Source organism: Suncus etruscus, chromosome 4 (genome assembly GCF_024139225.1).
Source record: "Suncus etruscus isolate mSunEtr1 chromosome 4, mSunEtr1.pri.cur, whole genome shotgun sequence".
In the NCBI taxonomy this organism is placed as follows: domain Eukaryota; kingdom Metazoa; phylum Chordata; class Mammalia; order Eulipotyphla; family Soricidae; genus Suncus; species Suncus etruscus.
Window position 1 is genome coordinate 10161682 of NC_064851.1, and position 14434 is coordinate 10176115.

A 14434-nucleotide genomic window follows, 5' to 3' on the forward strand; every position below is an offset into this window, starting at 1 on the left:
CCCACATTCCCAACAACCAACTCTTAAATTTTATTCCAAAGTCTGTTGGTCTTTGACATATACTTTGACCTTTATCTTACCAGTATAGTGTATATTATACTGTTCTCTCTTGGCATCTTCATAAATCATCCTTAGCACATTGGCGCTCGCGCTCTCTCTCTCTCTCTCTCTCTCTCTCTCTCTCTCTCTCTTCTCTCTCTCTCTCTCTCTCTCTCTCTCTCTCTCTCCATTGAAACTGAACCTGTTATCAGTTTATATGCTACTCACCGGAGGATATACTCTGGTGAAAAAAAAAAGTGGGCAGTGACCATACAGATCCCCACTCCTGACCCCTGGTAGCCAAGGGGTGCTTGCTCTCTTGTGTGTCAGCATCTGGTCTCCTCTGGTGCTATATATTGGAGCCTTCAGCAAGTCTCATGATCACTGCGCCTGCTTAAACTGCTTTGTGAGGTCTCGTACTAAAATAGCCTTTGTCACCAAAATAATCACCTACGACTTAACAATATCACCTACGACTTAGACTGCAGGAGTCGGTAATGCCTTAAAAGAGCAACTACCAAACTGCCTTTTGGAACTAGCATTTAAACAGGCAGGAGGCAAAAATATAAAAATAAAAAGGAAACTTCCTTTAAAAAGGCGGGGGGGGGCAAAGCAATAGCACAACTGTAAGGCATTTGCCCTCATGTGGCCAACACAGAAGGGACCCCAGTTCGAATCCCGGCATCCCATATGGTCCCTCGAGCCTTCCAGGAGCTACTTCTAAGCGCAGAGCCAGGAGTAACTCCTGAGTGCCTCCAGGTGTGACCCAACACCCCCCCCCCCAACTAAAGAAAAAATGTTCTGGATGTTCTGACTTTACAGGATCTATGGTTTAGTGAGAGGATTATGAATACTGGGGACGGTTTGGGTCCACACCCCAGATCCTTTGCCTTGTGGGCAGAGTGTGCCCTATGCCAATTGATTTACATGCCCTTGATTCAATGTATTGTCTTTTAAACTAGAGTCATCATCCACTTCTGAGAATAGTTGATGTTGGGGTTGGGAAGGATTGGGACAAATGCACAAAAAGAAATTGGGGCCAATTTGGGGCTGGAGCGATGGTGCAGCTGTAGGGAGTTTGCCTTGCACACAGCTGACCCAGGATGGACTATGGTTTGATCCCCAGCATTCCCCATGGTCCCCCCAAGCCAGGAACAATTTCTGAGTGCATAGCCAGGAGGAGCCCCTGAGTGTCACCGTGTGTGGCCCAAAATAAAAAAAAGAGAGAGAGACAGAGAAAAAAGAAAAAAGAAGGGAACTGGAGTGATAGTACAGAGAAGAAAAGGCATTTACATTACTTGCATGTGGCTAACCTAGTTCTGTTCCCAGTACTGATTCTGATCCCCAAGCAATGGCCAGAATTGTTCCCTGAGCACAGAGCGAGGAGTAAGCCCTGAGTACCAGCAGAAGTGGCTGGCGGCGGGCAGGGAGGCTTCGGGGCGGGCAGGTGGGTGGGTGGGAGGCAGGCAGGCACCAGGGATTATTGAGAAGTGGCCACATGGAAGGAAAGAAGGATGAATGAAGGAAAGAAGGAGAAGGAAAGGGGAAGAAGGAAGGAAGGTTAGATGGAAAGGAGGAACGAATGAACAAATGAACCAGGGATCATTCCCTAACAGAGCTCAGAGGACCATGTATGATGCTGGGCATCAATCCAGAGTGGATGGTTTTTTTAGAACAAGTACCTCAAGCCCTGTATTATTATCTCTCTGATCCCTCTGCACTATAATTTTATGTGTATTTATCTCTCCCAGAGGGGCTCACAGAACCATATGGTATTGAAGATCAATCCCAGGCTTCCCGTAGTATATACATATATACACATACATACACACATACACACATACATACATACATACATACATACATACATACATACATACATACATACATACATACACTCCAGCCCTGTGTGCTCAATCCCCAACCCTGCAGATGTTTTTACAAATGTGAGAATTTAGAGCACTGGTTGGATGACCAAAGGAGTGAATGAATGAAAAACCTATTTAAAATGAGCTTTTTACTTACAGATCTTGTAGGAGGAATCCGAATAGTTCCAGACAGGTTGGCACACAGATGGGTCCTTTTTATTAGAACGAGGAGATCTTATAAAAGTCTGACCTGTGGAGCATGTGGTAGATCTGGCCCTTCCTGACCTCACATGCTCCTGTACCTGAGACTTTGACCTCATGGTTCCCTTTGCTGAGTGGGCCTCATGAATTATAATCGCCATTGCAGGGAGGTCATGGGGCTCCTTCCTTTTGCATTTATTCATGTTTTCAGGACAGCCTCATTTACCTAGCTCTCGGCTTCAGCAATTGCAGGTATAACGTGCTTCCGATGCAATTGGCCCTTTTCCCTTCAGAGGAAAGTATATTAAATGACCTGATGGTTCAAGATTCAAGGATATGTGTTGAACATACACTTGTACTGCTGGTGTTTAATATCAAGATGTTGGAGGCTCTTGGGAGGACCGTGGGTGCAGAATTCGGGTTTGATTCCAACATAGGTGTGGAGGTATGGGGATCCCCAGGGTCCAGCTGGCAGATGACTGCCCTGCCTCCTGCCTACACACTATCCTGTGTCTTTCCAACATCTATTCCCAGAGCTAGTCGAGCACCAGGAGCAGAGTGATGAGATAAAGGGCAAAGAAGAGGGGTAAGCAGCTCCTTGTGGCCAAAACAGATCCTGTAGCTTTAGGACAGCTCTGTGGACATTGTATTTCTCCACTCAAGTCTTTTTCTCTTTTCCTTCCCATTTTCGCCCATTAAAATTCAGTTGAATTTTAAATTGAGAAAAAGGAGGGAAGCTAGGCAATGAGATACCCTTAAGGAGGAAGCCAGGAAAGTAGAAAACCTTCTCCCATTCATGTTCCCTTTACTAGAGATATGACTAAGCACTCTATTGGACCTAAGGCATACACGTTTGGAAAATACAGGGGTGGAGGAAGAGCAGGATGTTTAAAGGAATTGATACATTGGTTTGATTCTGTAGACTCTTGCTGCAGAGCCTGGTTCCTTTTCTTGAACATTTTCTTGAGATCATTCTTTCTATTTTCACCTACCCTACCTATTTTCCTCCAATTCTCTGTTGGAACCCTCCTGTGGACACTATTCCCAAACCACCTGGCAGATGGAACCCCATAGAGCAACTTTTCTGGGTGACTTCATAAAACAGCCATTCCTGGGATTCTCTTTGAGGTGGAAAACTTCAAAGGCACCCAGTCCAGAGTTGGGGAAGGGCATCTTATTATCCCATGATCAGTGGTTGCCCTCCCTCCTCCCTCACAGAGAACCTCTGGTTAAGAGTCATTAGATGAAACTTGACCCTTGCTGGCCCATTGAGTCAAGATAAGTCCTTATGTAGCTAGACCCCCTCCTTTAGAAGGGGGCTTCACCTGTTCAAAGAATCAATGGTCTACTGCCTGCTGAGTGTGTTCAAAAATAAAAATCACAAGTGGGGGCCTTCTGCTCAGAGACCTAAGGTGCCCCCCAGCTAAGTCTCCAAGCACCCCAGGTATGCCCCACCACAACTCTAAATAAATAAGCTATGCCATTTCATCTGGAAAGGAAATGGGTGAACATCTTCTCCCGAGACTCCAAAATGGGTCCCTCAGTGCCCCCCCATCCCCTAATGTCCCCCCATCTTCGAAGAGCTATTTGTCTTTGAAACATCTGACAGATAATTGATGTCCAAAGCCAGTACCCTTGGTTTCAGGAAAAGTGACTCCATCTTTCTAATAAGAGAAAATTCTCCTGGTAAAAGAGTCTTAACTCCTTTCCCACTTGAAACATAAACCAGAATCCAAGTCATTCAGGAGAGACCCCCCTGCTCAGCATCACCCATAATCCAGCTCTGGGGTGATGGACTATATATCCCCATCCTGCACCTCAGTCGCATTTCTCCACATGCAATGAATTGTTGGCTTTGCCAAAGTCACTTTAATAGATATTCAGGTGTCTTTCTGCTAGGTCTTTTCTATCTTATAAAATCCTGCCTTTGTGTACTTTAGGATGCAAAATGGGAAAAGATGTGCATTTCTTGGGGTGGGTTTGCTTTATTTTGTTTCTTTTGGGCCACACTCAATGCTCAGAAGTCAGTCCTGGCTCTGCATTCAGAAATCACTCCTGGCTGTGTTCAGGGGACCATATGGGATGCCAGGGATCAAATCCAGGTTGGCTACATGCAAGGCAAGCACCTTACCCCGCTATACTATCTCTCCAACCCAGATGTGGATTTCTGTTCAAAAAACAACCACCGCGCTACTTGACTTGTGTATTTTGGAACGATGTGAAAGCAAATGGGCATTGAAGTAGCTGTCAGATTAAATGAAGCCGAAGGCTGCTGAAAACTGGGGAAATGAGGACTATGAAAGGGAATTCTCAACTCTTGACTCCTTCACAGATGTCTTTTTTGGTTTTATTTTTCCCTTCCTCCTTTTCAAAGGAACCCAAGCTGAAAGCCTTTGGTGTTTTTGTAGTTTTCTTTTTCTTTCTTGTGGTCAAAGCAGGAGAAAAAGCATGCAGAACTGCACCCAGTGGGCATATGCTTTACAGGGAAGGGCCTGAGCCCCCTGTTGAAGGATTCACTGATGGGTGCCTGTTTCTATGCTCCAAATGAAATGATGTGTTCCCAATCGATCCATCATTCTGACAGAGCTGGGTATGAAGGTGTCTCCGGGATCTTAATTCCCATTTCATGATGGCAAGTCCGGCAAGTCAGGAAGACCAGGATGAAGAGCCACAGAGTCAATCATGCTTATTCTTTCATACACCGTGTGCTGCTTCTATCTTGATAGCAGCATTCTTCAGCCTTTGGGCACCTGCTGCATGCCAGTCTCTGGACTGGCAGAACCAAGATGGTAAACCAGTTGTTTTCCACCTTTGACACTTGTAGCAGCTGGTTGAAGAATGCGGCTTTGGCATGCCAGGAGTCTTCCATATTAGCATCAGTACTATGCTGACAACTGCAATGCCAGAGTTTCGTTGTCTCCTGATTTCTCCAGTCCTGCTAAAGACAGACAGACACTGCCTTTGTTAGAATCATGGAACTGTAAGCTTTCTCTGGGTTGCAGCTCTGTCCCGGAGAAAGAGCCCTGCTTGGGGCCGGCTTCTTGACAAGTGAAGATCAACTGCCATAAGGATGAGACCTCCAATGCTTAGAATTTAGATGTAATCTGCAGTCCACATCTCTCTTTGGGGCCTGAAGCATCTTTGACAGATGTAGAGACTGAAAGTGTCTGGGAGATGCGAGGAGGCTGGGCCACCTTCTGTTTGGAAGAAGGAAGGAACCATCCCACCATCCCACAAAGACATAGAGCAGGTGGGCACCTGCACCGGACTGTCACACTGCTTTTTACACATGGGGATCAAGGGGGGAGAAGAGAAGAGAAAAGATCTCTTCTTGCAGCTCTGGATTTTGACAGATGGTATATTTGGGAATATAGGGTTGAATATTCCTGCTGCAATTGGCCATGATTGAGGTGAAGCAGCACAGGCACAGCAGGGCTGGATGGAGCCTCACCCCATCCTGCCACTCCTCCCCAGGATCAGAAAGTACATTCCCCTATTGTGGCTTGGAGGGAAGTGTGCTTTACATATGCAAATACTCGCCCCAAGTTTCACTTAATAATTATCTGCTAGAGATGCTATTGAAGAGCAAGCAGCTGAAGCTACTCATGAGGAAAGAAACTGTGTGTTAACCATATCCAGGCCTGGGAATACTGAGGCGAGTCTTCCAAGTTCTTCCTAGTGTGCCAAAAATCACAATTAAAAGTTTCTGACTCCCACCCTCCAGACACCCCTGAAAATTTTCTTTCTGGCTGATATCTTTGGGCTGAATCCTTTCTGATCCCTTCTATCATTCTGGGCACCTCCTCCTCCTGTCCCCAGCTCTTTTCTGGGTGGTAGAGGCTGCACAGGCAGGGAGCAGCAGGATTGCACATCCTCTCTGCAAAGAATGGCCTGGGGAACCCCCCTGCAGCGGACTATCCTGCTCACCCTGCTGGCAGCATCCTTTTTCAAAGGATGCAAGGCTGATGCTAAGACAGGCACCCCAGGACTTCTCCATCAAGATAGCAGGAGTCTCCTCTCCATTCCTCCTTTTCTTTCTTCTGTGTGTGAGCACTTGCCCTCTGAGGAGTCTGGGAGTAAATTCCCTTTGTATCTTCCCTTGTTCTGTTGTGCCCTGTTTTGTGAGTTCTTTTGCCCATCATCTTTCTGCCAGAGCTTTTCATCCTTTCTCTGTTATTGAATCTCCTTTTTCTGGTCTCTCTGGTATATAAACTGTTGGTGTCCTGCACTTGTCAAGTGAGAATAGAAACCTGAATTGCCTAGAAAGAGGCAAAAGGTACAATGAAAACTGTGGTTGGTTTGGGAGTGTGATGGGGTTTTCATTCGGGAGGAGTTCATTCAACCTGGTGCTTGTCTTTTCTTTTGCACTAACTCTTGGCAGGTTCTTTAAACTCAAGGTCCCTCCATTTCCTCTTCTTTTATTTTTTTTTTTTGTTTTCTGTTGTTAGTTTTTGGGCCCACACCCAGTGATGCTCAGGGGTGACTCCTGGCTATATGCTCAGAAATTGCTCCTGGCTTATGGGACCATATGGGACACCAGGAGATTGAACCCAGTCTATCCTAGGTCAGCCATGTGCAAGGCAAACGCCCTACTGCTGCGTCACAGCTCTGGCCCCCATTTCTTCTTTTTAATTTTCACAATGCTGGAATAGAGCTCATACATGAGCTCACACATGGAAAGCGCTTCTACTGATCTGCGTCCCCAGCCCTGATTGTTCCTGGGTGAAATGGGGCTTCAAATCCTCACTGCCAAGAAATAAGATGCTAGTTGACACTCTTTCAGCCAAAGGGAGAGTGAGTGAGAGACTGGGACTGTGGAATGCACTTCCAATCCCTAAACTTCTGTTTTGACTCCATTCAAGTAATACTTACACAACACCTGCTTTGTGTTTGGTCTAAGTCCTGGCCATGAAAGTGGGTAAGTGCCATATAGAATTCTTCCACCAGTGAGTTCATATTCTAAGTGGGAACATAGGGATCTTAGACTTTGGGGGAGTGCTGTGATGTGTGTAGTGGAGAGGGATATGACAGAGTGATGGATGAGAGAAATGTTGAGGCAGAAGGGTAAGCAAGGAAAGAGCCTTAGTGCCTCATCCAGTGATGCTTGTTCAACTGGGCTGAGAGGTCAACACAAGGACCCAAGTATGTGATACTCTTTGGGTCCCTATGGTGGGGGATTAGCTGGACCACCCTAGTGGTGCTCAGAGACCTCTAGGGTCACACCAGAGTTGCTTGAGAGCCTACAAGACTGGCCCTTGTGGTGCTCAGTGGTCCTTGTAGTAGGGTACCAAACAGGGGTTCACTGCATGTAAGGTAAACTCTTTCTTTCTCCCCCTATACTATCTCTCTGACCCTAAGGGAAAGGATTTAGAGACCAGTTTACAGTCTCTAAATGGTATTTAAGAGAAATGATATTTAGGCAAATTTTCTATAAAGGCTCTACAAGCTGTAATCCCACCCTGGGGAGAATGGGTCTTGTATGCAGCTGAGTTTAATCTCCAGCACCCCACAGGGTTTCCTAGCACTGTCAGAAGTGAACCCTGAACACAGAATAGGAAATAACCCCTGGGCATAGCAAGGTGAGATTCAACACTGGGTCCTTACTGAAGAGAGAGAGAGAGAGGAGAGAGGAGAGAGAGAGAGAGAGAGAGAGAGACAGACAGACAGACAGACAGACAGACAGACAGACAGACAGACTGAAACTGCAGTATTTATTAGGAGCTAAAACCAAGATCATCCCTCATCCCTATGGGCGGGGAGAGAGTGAAGGCAGCTGGCCTTTCTAGAAACTCTTGCTGCCCAGATGGGGTCTATGACATGTAAAGCGGGAGCCCTCTTCATTTCAAGTGAGAACTGGTTATAATCCAAAAATTTCCTAATTAAAGGATGCAGGTCACAAAATGTAAGAATGCTTGGTGCATTCCAGAAGCATCTAGAAGGCTATTGTGATTGGGAGTGTGGCTGCAAAGTATCATACTCATGTCAAAAGGGAAACTGTGATTAAAAGGTCTTATGAGACCTTGTAGTCTGTTGTAAGGATGGGACTAACACATTGGTGGGATCTGATAACCTCCTGTTAAACAAAATATTATTTGGCAGCGGAATGATGTTCAGGAGGGGACCCAGTTAGGTAGGTGTTACCTGAGTTCAGGTGAGACATGATGTGACTTGAAACAAATGTGTGCTGATGGGGATCATTTGAATTTGAGGTGTCCTTGGAAGATAGATTCAGCATTCACATATATTGTTGATACCTATTTGTTTTGGCCATGAGGAAAACAAATTTAAGAAGGAGACTCATGTTTCTGGCCCATGTACAGAAACTATAATGATACCATTTACTAAAGAGGGGAACAGAAGTTTTTAAGGGGGAGAGCCCTATTGAGATGTAGAAATCTTGGGTGGCTCTCTAAGCAAGCATGAAAGGATGCCTAATGCTTACCAAGTTGCTGGGAATCAGGTGTGCAGAGATCCCTGCCTTCACTAGCCAGGTGTTGACCCTGGACTACTATAAAAGGAGTTGAGCACCTAAACATCACTGTGTGAAGCAAAGAAGCACAAAGAGCTGTCACAAAGGCAGTGGTAAGAGCTGTTGCCAGAGGACTACATTATTGGAAGGTGCAGGAAATTCAGCCATCGGGACATAGATGGGCTGGACATAGATGGGCTTACACTGGGTAAATTGGAGAAAGGTACCAAGAGAGAGTCATTTTTGCCAGGTCATAGAGAGAGTTGATGTTTATGCACCAGGCAATAAAATCTGCAAAGGAAGTGGCGCACATCCATAATATCCATCTTGGGGAAACAGTATGAGATTCTAATAATATTAATGATAATGATGATTTTTGGCATATGTCTCCGAAGCATAAAATCATTAGACTGAAAAGATCCCTGCATACCTCTGATCACAGTAACCTTAGCACAAACCCAAGATATGGAAACAACCCAACTGTCCAATAGGACCTGAGTGGACAAAGGTCATTCATATAGACATATAGACACAATGGAATACTATGGAACTATGCAGTTGACTACAATATGAGTAGAATTGTAGGGAATCACATTAAGTGACATAAATCAAATGGAGAAGAAAAAAACATGGATTGTTTCCCATCGTGCAATAGAGACAAAACAAGGGAATTGTTGATATCAAATAATGACAATGTTTGGCCTTGGATTACAAAACTCAGACAACCAAGAAAGAGGAAAGGAGAATGAAGAGGTAGACTGGAGGTGACATTGTGACAGTGGTGGGGGGATCTTGCCTAGTTTGGTGAGAAATACAGTTATTTTGTATATCAGTACCATACTTCAGCACTATTGTATTCATGTTACCCAACTATAATAATTTAAATTTTTAAATTAAAACCAATACTCCAATAATTAATCTGCCACCCAGAAACTTTACATAGGCTTTGGAAGTACTCATTGAAGATGGCCCTGGGTTCTTCCAAACTTGCTTTCAAAGTTTGAAGATGAAGTCATAAAACCACAGGAGATTTTGATAGAGTAAGTCCAGATGGCTTGAGTTTGAAAATCTTGTTCTCAAAATCTTGATTCCTCTTGATGAATCTACTCCTCTATTTTCATCCTGTCAAATGGCCTATGAGATCACTAGGTAAACTTGGGTGGGCCGCTGTGCTGGAATGGTCTCCTCTCTGTGGAGTCTTGTCCTAAGATCTGCAGTCAAAGTGTCACTTAGAATCTGTGTGTCTGGTAAACTAGCTATACCCAAGCTTTGCTCCCCCAATGGACATGCATTTAGTTGAATGTCCCTAGTTTTCATCGATAGTTCATATGATCTTTTTGGGATCATACAATCAAAATATCCATCATCCCAAATAGAACTTGTCAGGAAATGGCAGTCCATCAAAAGTAAAGATGGCATGTATTGCTTCGTAGCAACTGACACTGCCTTTCACCCAAACATCTTCTCTTGCTCTCAGTAATGTCTTATCTGCACCAAATGCCCATCCTGATCAAGTGCTATTTCTGTCAAGCTGAATTACTGATAAAAATCTTCTATTTCTTCCCTTCCTAATCTATTCCCATGAAACCTCATTCTTCATTTTAGATTTTCTCTTAAAGGACAGTTTGGATTTGTCAGAAAATGGCAAAGAGAAGGATGATAAGATTTTTCTTTTCTTCCCCACTGCCCTCCTCTCCCATGTGTTTCAATATAGCAGGTCTCAGGAATCAGAATATATAACTTTAAGTAAGTCAAGCTGATAAGGGGGGTTGGAGACTATGATGAAGGGAAGCGAAGAGAGGGAATAGGAGGGTAATCTTCTATAGGCAAAGGAAGGCGCTGGCAGGCTGCTGCTTGTTTTATCTTGTTTTTTAATTTACAATTGAGCTGAGAATGATAACAATCGATTTAGGTGACGTTGCAGTTTACAGGAAAGGGAGGCTATTGAAAGAATCAGCCCACATTCACAAAAATGCTTCCTGTCTTTTGCAAAAATGTGCTAGAATGCTCCTTATGGCAAGTACCTCTTGTGAGTTGGCCATGAAACCATTCCTGAAGTTACCAAATGCAAATAAAGAACATTCCTGGTCTTCTGTAGAGGACTCTACTGAGCTCCTTTTTCCCCCCTTTCCTTTTGGGGTCTCCTTCACTCTTTCCTAAACTCTCTCAGTTAGATGAGGGTTCTCCTGGTAAAGAGCTCCTTCTGTGGCCCACAGGACATGTAAGAGAAGGTCAGACAGAGTGGGAGATTTGCATGAAAGGCAATAGCTTTGTTTCAAAGCCTGAGGTGTGTGGGGACAATAGATGAGGTCTGCCAGAGAGTCCAGAAAAGAAGAAGCAAAACCAGCCTATCTTCCCAGGTGCTATACCTAAAACACCAGAGGTAGGAAAAAAAGGTCTCCGCGCCATGTTCCTTATCACCTGGGTGCAGCACACAGAGAGTAGAAATGCTAGTTGACCTTTGGCACAGGCAGAATTTTAGGGAGCATTCAAGCATCAACCTGACCCCCCCTCCTGGAGGTTGAGCATTCTAGACCTCCAGGATAGCAGAGCACCACAAGGTTGAGTCTTCTTTTTTTTTTTTTTTTTTTTTGGTTTTTGGGCCACACCCATTTGACGCTCAGGGGTTACTCCTGGCTATACGCTCAGAAATCGCCCCTGGCTTGGGGGGACCATATGGGACGCCGGGGGATTGAACCCGCAGTCCTTCCTACGCTAGTGCTTGCAAGGCAGACACCTTACCTCTAGCGCCAACCTTCCCGGTCCCAAAGGTTGAGTCTTAACACAGAGTTCCTGGCTTTCCCAAAGATCTGAATTCCATTCTGAGTCAACCCTGAAATAAATGATCATGGAGCCCTAGTGTAGCTGATTTGCTGGGGCCCCTGAATCAGCCACTGTCTACCCTGAAAAACCTCCATCTCTCTGTAATTTGATCCAGACACTTGGGTCAACTTTCCCTGTTTCTTTGGTTTATTTCTGTGTGGTTTTGTTTGTTTGCTTGCTTGTATTTGGGTTTTTTTTTTTTTGGGGGTTTTTTTTTTGTTTTTGTTGTTTTTTTTTTTTTTGCCACTTCCATGATATTCCGGATTTACTTCTGGTTGTTTGCTCAGGGATCAGTCCTGGCTGCCTTCAGGAGACTGTTCATTTATTTATTTCTTCGGTTGGTTGGGAGCCGGCCGATATGTAGTGGTGTTTCGGAGCTATTCCCAAGTACAGTGTGGGGACCATGTAGTATTGAGAATCCAAACTGTGGCTTTCTACATGCAAGACGCATGCTCAGTCCACTGACTGTCATCTTCTGACCCAGCTGTCCCCAGTTGAAATCCTTTCTGTCACCAAGCATGAGTGTTGGGGTTGTATGGAAAATATGGGCTTACCCTTTTTCATTAAAGGAAAGTGTATACTCTCTTTAGTGTAGCTCATAATATCAAGTTGAGAACCTTGCTAAATAATTGTCCCGGGGACTTCTTCTGATTTGAACATGATTTCTATTACTCATGGAAAAAAAAATAAAAAGAAAAAAGAACCCACCTCAAACCTCATTAAAAAACCTTTTTACTGTAAAATATTATTCTCTCCAGCACCTATGACTCACTGCTCTTAGAACATATTAGTGGGGTTTCATGCAGTGGGACTTGTAAGTATGAATATTTCATATACCAAGCACATATTTTATGGCTGTGTGAAAAAAATTAGATTCATGGAAAAATATACATAGGAAATGTTTCATCTTGAATGCTGCCAAAGAGAAAATTGAAAAAGAAATTCCAGAGCATTTCTGGGTCTACGATCTCTAGTCAAGCGCTAGGTTGATTACTGGTAAGAATGCCCAGAGTGGCGCCTTTGCTAGGAATAACAATCATTATGACTGCTCAGATTTTCATTTGGATGATTCTCTCCATGCTAGAGCAACTGGTATATGTGTGTTTGTGTGTGTGAGAATTGCCCCATGCCAATATCCCGTGCCAGAGACTGTCTTCACACCACCCATCAGTGGTGCCATGCACCTGAGGTTATGGAAAAAAAGTGGTTGAGGTTGATCTACTTGGAGGGGGCCAGAGGTGGTTGAAGATCATAGGAAGATCCACGTATTTTCTCTCCTACTTTAGACAATGCTTAGGAATTGGCAGTGGAGACGGGCCTCAAAAATGAAGGACTGGGGGCCGGGTGGTGGCGCTGGAGGTAAGGTGCCTGCCTTGCCTGCGCTAGCCTAGGACGGACCGCGGTTCGATCCCCCGGCGTCCCATATGGTCCCCCAAGCCAGGAATGACCTCTGAGCGCATAGCCAGGAGTAACCCCTGAGCGTCACCGGGTGTGGCCCAAAAAACCCAAAAAAAAAAAAAAAAAAAAGAAGACTGAACTTGATATTGATCACACACACACACACACACACACACACTTTTCCTAAAGGATAAAACCTGCAATCTTTATTTGAAGTTCATAGGCAAATGAAGGAATCAGCACTTGAGTGAATTGTTTTGTTTTGTTTTTTTTTGGGGGGGGGATTTGGGGTCACACCCGGTAGTGCTCAGGGATTACTCCTGGCTCTATACTCAGAAATCGCTCATGGTAGGCTCGGGGGACCATATGGGAGGCCAGGATTCGAACCACCCGTCCTACTTCCACACTATCTCTTCGGACCCCCCCCCCCACCTTGAGTGAATTTTTTGTTTTGTTTTGTTGTTGTTGTTAGTTTGGTAGGGGGGGCACACCTAGTGTTAGTCAGGGTTACTCTTGACTCTGCACTTACGAATGACACCTGGTGGTGCTCAGGGACCATACATGATTCTGGTGATTGAATACTAGCCAACCACATGCAAGACAAATACCTTATCCATTGTATTATTGCTACAGCCCCCAACTTTTTTGTTTGTTTATGATTATAGATAAAACTTATAGGTCACAAGTGCTCTGAAAAGATGCACTGGGGAAAAGAAAGTCAAATGCAAAATATGGAATTCTTCACGCATTTGCATATTAATCTTGTGCCAAAGGCCATGCTAATGTTATCTTTATCATTCCAATTTTAGTATATGTACTACCAAAGCAAGCACTGACCCTGAGTTTTAGTTTTGTCTTGTTTTGAGGCCATACCTGGTTGTGCTCAAGAGTTATTTCTGGCTCTGTGCTCTAAAATTATTCCTAACAGGTTCAGCCGGCTTCTATGGAATGCTGGGGATCTAACCTGAGTTTAGCTGCATGCAAGGCAAACACCATCCCTTCTGTGCTATGGCTCCAATACCTGGACCTGAATTTTTGTTGTGGTGGTGGTGGTGGTTGTTTTGGTTTTTGGGCCACAGCTGGCCCAGAAGTTACTCTTGGCAGGCTTGGGGAAGTATCTGGGATGCCAAGGATCGAACCTGAGTCTGTCCTGGGTTGGCCACGTGCAAAGCAAATGCCCTACTGCTCTGCTGGCCCTGGTGGCCCTGAATTTCTGTATTGCTATGGCTTCTACCAGCCTATAACTCACTCTTGCTGAAAAATGAACTTCTCTGTTTTCTTTCTATATAAAAAACCATGGTTTTGATGTGACAGGAATCTGTCATATTCTCAGATAGTAACCACTGAGTAACCCTGTTTTCTCATCATCTCTCCCCTCTTGGCTATTGTATTGGCCTTCACGTGGCAAGCACCCAAACATGGGTTGAATAACATGATGAAATATCTACTCTTACGTCTAGAATATTCTACATTATTGTATCCCAGTAGTTTCTTAAACCAACTGGTCATCAAAGAGAAGAGCTTGATCTTGCTTACAAAGCCCATTCAGTTACATTAAAAAAAATAGAGTACCAAGACTGGGCAAAGAGAGAGCTCAAAAGGGCTAGAGTATATGCATTACAGGCACAAATTCTGA

At 44.5% G+C, this 14434-nt stretch overlaps 1 protein-coding gene and 1 non-coding gene across 3 annotated transcripts in view; one reads left to right on the plus strand and one right to left on the minus strand.

The window, feature by feature from the left end:
- LARGE1 (LARGE xylosyl- and glucuronyltransferase 1) overlaps positions 1–14434 on the plus strand; it is a 479868-nt gene that overhangs the window by 206350 nt on the left and 259084 nt on the right. The gene's annotated exons all lie outside the window — the stretch shown is intronic.
- LOC126007614 (U6 spliceosomal RNA) lies at positions 13524–13631 on the minus strand. The gene has a single exon (XR_007495140.1). It is a non-coding gene; the product is annotated as a U6 spliceosomal RNA (small nuclear RNA).